The following is a 7,229-nucleotide window of genomic DNA, read 5'->3' as shown; positions in this document are numbered from 1 at the left end:
AGGTAGGATCAACCGCTTCATGAACTCTGCTAAAATGAGGTTCTTTTGGCTCCCACTATCGACAATGAACTATAGCATAGAACCCTTCACCCACATCTATGAGTGGAAGAGACGCTCCCCCTCATTTGGATCTTTGGGCTCAATCCTCTGGATCTTGGTGGTGGAAATGATGGAAATAAGCTCTGCATCAATAATCTGCTTCCCTTTGTTATTCCCCTTGTATGGTTCTGACTCAAATTCAGAGCATTCATCTGATTCAAAAGCCTTTAGCTCAACCACCAATGACTGCTTAACTCAACACTCACTTGTGTTCTGAGTGAAGCTATTATGGAACTCACACCATTATCCTATGTCCTTCTTTATCTTCATGTTGTTGTTATTTGCTTGTGACTTCATTGGGTTGTCCAAGGTTGCCTCGCCTTGGATTTGTCCTCTGTTATGTGATTTGGTGGTGCCTTTCCCTTACTTCAGATTCACAGATCCAAAGTCTTGCTTCTTATGCTTAAAATTTTTATCAATCTTAACAGTGTATTGATAGGAGGCACCAAGCAAGGAGATGTTCAAGAACTCCATCTTATCCTAGATGTACTTGTGTAGAAAAACATGGTAATTGAGTACCAAATTCCACTCAGAATCCATGATACCCAACTTTGTGCTAAGGGTATGAAAAATATTTGTGAACTTTGGCACGTCTTGGTCCCTTCCCCGTCATAGCACGGTCCACTTTATGTATTTATCTTCATAGCTCCCGACAAGGTAATATTGTTCCTTGATGGCATCTCAGAAAGAATTCCAAGTGGATGCAACTTAACATAGTGAGGGTTCTCCCTCGTCCTTCTATTCACAATAGGCTTTCCACCAGTCCTTAACATGGGGGGCAACTTTGAGGAGTGAAAAAGTAATCTTTTCCTGATTGGAAAAATCATGAACCAAAAAATATCCTTCCAACAAATTTAACCATCTATCTATGGTGGTTGCAACTATCTAGCCTTCAAATATGAGAATATAAAAGTTGACTTGTACCTTAAAGGGAGTGGTGCCTCTAGAGTGGATGCTGGATGAAGATGCGTCGCCTATGGATAACCACCAAAGGAACTGGGAAAAGTTGTCCATCGTCACATTCCTTTGTCGATTGAGGGCTTCTTCAAGTAATATTTTGAAGGGATCTCCTGTTCCCTTGTCTTTTTTTCCACCGTGGGAAGTCATCAGGGTTTGCGAGGTTGGTCTTGCAAAGGTTCAACTAGTTCGAGCCCTAACTCGTTATACCCTAACCTTGTTGGGGACATGGAAAGAAAAATAGAAAAAGAAAAGACCACTATGATACCACTGATCTAGACTTATGGAGGAGTCTAACAGAACATAGATATAAAAATAAAAAAGAGATGCAACAAAAATAAAACTTCATTTCATTAACATCTAAGAACTAAAATATGCTTACATACATAATGGAAATAAACTAGCTCAAACGATGGTATCTTATCTCTTAGAAGAGATGTGGTGGCGACATGCCTCTGAACTATATTACAATGAGGCTTAAGGGACTTTTTATTATTGAAAAACAAAGGGAAACCCTAAACAACCAATAACCTAACCCTAGGAGATGGAACACCAACAGTTTGTGGGCCCCGTTGGGGTTGGTTGGGTAGCCAATTTCCCAGGGTTGTAACTTGGTCATATGATCTCTGTTTGGCATGTACGATACCTCATTAGAAATACCTCTTTGAGTACTATAGGATTTGTAGTTGGCCATTGATTATAGCTATGATCCTATGAAAGTCCTAAAAAAACACCATTAAAGGGGTAAAAAAAATTCTGAAAGTTCAAGGCCTGAAAAACTGCTAAAAATAGTAAATGATGTTATAATCAAGGAAACTGACGAAACTGACTAGAGGTCTAGGTGGAATAGGCAAGTGGCCACCAATATGCACCTGGATCACTCCTCTTCCCTTAGGAAGAAATGGTCTCCATTATGTGCATAGCCTTTATGAGGTGAGGGAATTTCTCTTGAACCCGGTCCTTAGTGAGCCACTTGCCCTGGTGAAGGAGTTGATCTGCATTGATAACTCGATATAGTTAGATCCTTTCCTGGTGAGAGTTCTTGATCTGTGTGTCCATGATCCTATCAATTGTGGTATGTTCGATACAACTTGGGTTGAGCTCTATTGGTGTCAACTGCTTAGCGATGTTAGATGTGTTTAATAATGGGGGAAAGTATGGCCGCAGACAGTCCACATTGAATACCGGGTGCATGACAAGGAATGGTGGAATGGTGAAATCTAAAGAATTTTCCCTTACAACCTTAATGATAGTGTAAGGTCTATATCGGAGTGGGCGAAGCTTGCTGTGGGGCCCAATGAGGCACTCCTTCTACAAATGTAAAAAAACTTTGTCACCCACCTAAAACTTGTGTGACACTCGATGCTAATCATGACGCTGATTGTACTTTGCATTTTCTCTGTCCAATATGTCTAGACCTATTGGAAGATGTGCTGAATGTGCTCAATGAAGTTGTTAGCCCTGCCAACTTTGAACTAGACATGAGCTGAATCTGGCTAAGTAGATGAAAATGGTATGGCAACATCAATGGGACATAATGGTTGGAATCCTAGTCCCACCTGAAAGGGTCTATGGCCAATTGAGTTATGGTGATCCCTGTTGTAGTTATGTTGGACATAGGGGAGGCTCTCTTACCATATGTGTGGGTGCTTTGAGTTGTACATGTGTAGTATGTGCACGATCACCCTGTTGACGACCTCTATTTGGCCCTCAGTTTGTGATCTGAAATTGATTGCTAGTTAATGTTGTGCTAGTATCATTTCCAGATATAAAATTTTCTTTGCATTGGTTTACTTATCCATAAAGAGTTTATCCATGAGCATGTGATTGTCAATTCGTCTAACTTGGTGAAATTTAGTGTTTTGCATGAAATTAAAACCATGAATTTAAATGGCTGAACAACAACATATAAAAACACAACAAGTACAAATAACAGAGCTCAATACACAAATTTTTGTTGAAGAAGTTCACCCCTCCTGGGCTACATCTCCTTGGTCCAGCTTCATAGTGCGGGCCTTTGTATTAGCTTCAATAGTGCTCAAATTGTTGTTACATACATCCAATGCTCTTGGAAACTATTCCAATGAGTTTAAAACATTTAAATATATTAGAAATGACTATTTTTTTACTCAATTTGGTTACTAGCTGCTCTGGGAATGGCCTCCAACACCTGGTGGCCTTAGGCTTCAAAAATCTTCAAGTGACCAAAAAACCTATAGATGACCACTTATGCATCTGAAACCTACTCCAATGAGTTCAAAGCATTCAAATATATCATAAATGACTATTTTTTTACTCAATTTGGTTACCAGTTGCTTTGGGAATGGCCTCCAACACCTGTTGGCCTTAGGCTTCAAAAATATTCAAGTGACCAAAAACACATGTAGATAACAACTTCTGCCTTTAAAATCTACTCCAATGAGTTAAAAACATTCAAATATATCAGAAATGACTATTTTTTTACTCAATTTGATTACCAGCTGCTTTAGGAATGGCCTCCAACACCTGGTGGCCCTAGGCTTCAAAAATATTCAAGTGACCAAAAACACCTGTAGATTACCTCTTCTACCTTTGAAATCTGCTCCAATCAATTCCCAGCATGCCAATTAGTCAAAAATGACTATTCATTTTTGAAATTTGGCTGATAATTGAGTAAGTTATGGCCCAAACATTTTTCCTAGAAAGCCTCCGCTAAATCTAGAGAGACTCTAGTTAAGTCTGCCAAGTTTGGTGGTAGTTCCAGATTTAGTGGCTCTGCCATAAATTCCGCCAACTTAATTATGGATTAATTAAATACTAAACTGATTAGTGGTGCACTATTCCCGCTTAACAATTGGCCCCTAGTTCCTGGTTCAGGCATTTGGTCACATGGGGTGGGGGCTGGCCCCGCGGGGCTTGTTTTTTACCAAACTTTCAGAATCTCTAAATTGGGCATACGATGTCGGTTTTTCGTATCATTCATGGCATTGGTATCCTGGAGACGAACTATATCCATTCATTCAGGTCTGAAGCAATTTTGAGCACTTTCATTTTTTAAGCTAAAATACTGATCCTTGATCATTCCTCCCCACTAGAAGCCTTTTGGACCACAAAATATATCTTGATCACTGATTATTTTGATGAGGGGATTGTTCCCTCATCCTTCCAGTCTTTATCCATTGAAATTTTCCTAATTTTATCATTTGGAGCTTTTCATAAAAAGTCAAAATTTTCCTTGATTCCGACGACCATCTATTGCTGTCTTTGACACTGTCATGCTGCAATATTTATGAATTTGCAGAACAACAATATAATTTTGTAGAAAACATCTTGTTCCTGCCTTGGCCAACAATCAAAGGACACTTGGAATCTTTCTCACCTTGCACTTTGTCTCTATGTCGATTTTTAGCTGCTTTTGCCTTGTACTTGAGTCGAGTACTCTTGCCCAAGTTTCTTCACCATTGTACTGTGCCTTTTGGGAACCAGCAATGAACATTTGTGAAACCCATGCCTTCTTTTCCAAGCTACTTTATCCTCTTCTCTTTGAACTTTGAAACTTCTTGCACTGGCACCTTGTTTTCAACACCACTCAACACCAATGTTGGCTGCTGCAAATGTTTTTCACCTTCTTTCAAAGGCAACCTATTATCATTCTGAAACAACTCATTACAAATATAAGCATCTTTATGAAAGGTATGATTCAAAACATCTCTTTGTTTGATCATCAACAATGTCAAGTTCTGACTTGCATTCACTAGCCTCTTCATTTGCCTTGCATTAACTAAAGAAATGTTCAGTTTCTTGCGATGAGCTCTCACAATATACTTCACCCCATCTTTAAGAAAATGATATTTTTGCTCATAGCGATGAAACACCTTTTTCCTTTCATACAAATATGGACTTCCCAAGATAATTCCAGAAATGTCAAGTGGAACCACGTCTAACTCGACTTCATCAACAAAGTTTGCAGTAATAGCAAATCTAAAAATGCATTTCCTTGAAACCTGTAAATTGGCATCCTTAACTATCCAACCCAAAGGGTATGGTTTATGATGTGGTATGGTTTCAAGTTTAAGCTCTTTAACTAAGTCTTCTGAAATCAAGTTTTCTTGTGATCCACTATCAAAGAGTGTATCAATCTTTGTATGATTTGAAATTACTCTGACAGTTAACAACTCTTCCCTTTTGTCTTCATTTGTAGTGTTGTTGTGACTATTCGAGGAACTAGCACTTTCAACATGTTGACCTTTCAAACCCATAGCTGTAATTTTTTTCTCATCTCCTGAATCTGACCCTAAGTCTTTTTCAACTATAGCAACAATTTTTCCCTTCTCTTTGGATTTCAATCTATCTGGTTTTAATTCTGGATGAAGTTGCCAATAGTGGTCTTCATCATGGCCAGTCTTTGAACAATTTTTTCATGTGAGTTTTTCCTTCTCTTTTTTGATACTTGCATTCTTCTTGCCCTTCCTTTTTCCTCCCTTCTCTTTTTCCTTACCCTCACTTTCACATTTCTCCTCTATGTTTTGTTTTCCCCTTGCCTCAAGATGTGTGGCTTGCACACATACTTGTGTCTTGTGAATTCAAGTTTACTCCCAATAACAAAGCCTTTTTCCTAAACTCCCATGTATAATGTTGGATTGTTTGGCCTTTAAGCTGCCTAAAGTTTTACCAACTCATAATGGATTTTTGCATATAGGCTAAAGGATAAAACTGTCTTTTAATTGCACAAACAAATTCAACCCAAGAAATGGATATCTTACCATGGATTCACATTTCCTCTTGAGTCCTTGCTTCCCACCAAACTAGTGCAACTCCTTCTAGCCTCAGTGAAGCCAACTGGATCTTTATGTTGTCTTCTTGAAGGTTTTGAATTCTGCAGTATACCTCCAACTGTTGAATCCAATTGTCCAACTTTTCTGCATTCACTTCTCCATTGTACATGGGAAGTTCGAATTTTATGTCCAATTTTAGTAATGGAGTTTTTCCTTTTGTGGTTTTGGAATGAGTATGGGCTGTGGTGGTAGTGGAAGATGATGCTGTGTGAGGTGGTGAAGATGATGAGGATGAGGATGGTGGAGATGGAGGCAGATTTCCTCCATTCCCTTTGGAATCCTTCTTTTCATCTTTTTTGTCCTCTGAGCTTCCTTCTCCATGTGGAGGTTTAGAACTCTCTCCAACCATTTTGGTGTTCCTCTCTTCATAGAGGACTTTAACCATCTCAATCAAAGTATAGAAAGATTTCTTGAATTCTTCCTCTTCTGAAGAAGGACCTTCATGCTCTCTTTCTCCAGTCATAATGGCTATGGATTCACACTCATAAATTTGTACTAGTTGTACCTCTCCAATCGCTTCAGCCTCTTATGAAATTTTTGCCTCTTCTATCTCAACTAATGGAGAGGGAACTTGACGTGATTCAGGTGCTACCTTGAGTGGTCCTTTAGGTGAGGATGATGCTTTCTCAACCTTCTTCCTTCTTGTCCTAATCTTAAGACTAGCTATCAGTAGCTTCCGTTCTCCTCTCTGCAACTTCAACCTTGTAATCATAACAACAATTGCAACTATTAAACCCTTCAAGAAAATCAACCAAGCAACCTTGTGCTCTGATACCTACTTGATCTGAAATTGATTGCTAGTTAATGTTGTGCTAGTATCATTTCCAGATGTAAAATTTTCTTTGCATTGGTTTGCTTATCCATAAAGAGTTTATCCATGAGCATGTGGTTGTCAATTCATCTAACTTGGTGAAATTTAGTGTTTTGCATGAACTTAAAAGCATGAATTTAAATGGCTGAACAACAGTGCATAAAAACACAACAAGCACAAATAACATAATTCAATACACAAATTTTTGTTGAAGGAGTTCACCCTTCCTCGGCTACATCTCCTTGGTCCAACTTTGTAGTGTGGGCCTTTGTATTAGCTTCAATAGTGCTCAAATTGCTGTTACATGCATCCAATTATCTTTGAACCTATTCCAATGAGTTTAAAACATTCAAATCTGTCACAAATGACTATTTGTTTACTCAATTTGGTTACCAACTGCTCTGGGAATGGCCTCCAATACATGGTGGCCCTAGGCTTCAAATATCTTCAAGTGACTAAAAATACATGTAGATGGCCACTTCTACCTCTGAAACCTGCTCTAATGAGTTCAAAACATTCAAATCTATCATAAATGACTATTTTTTTAC

The sequence above is a fragment of the Pinus tabuliformis genome, chromosome 2_2 (assembly GCF_031772625.1).
Source record: "Pinus tabuliformis cultivar Carrire ecotype Pingquan chromosome 2_2, CPIR1, whole genome shotgun sequence".
NCBI lineage: Eukaryota > Viridiplantae > Streptophyta > Pinopsida > Pinales > Pinaceae > Pinus > Pinus tabuliformis.
The sequence above is the reverse complement of the archived record's forward strand: the minus strand, read 5'-3'. Positions refer to the sequence as shown.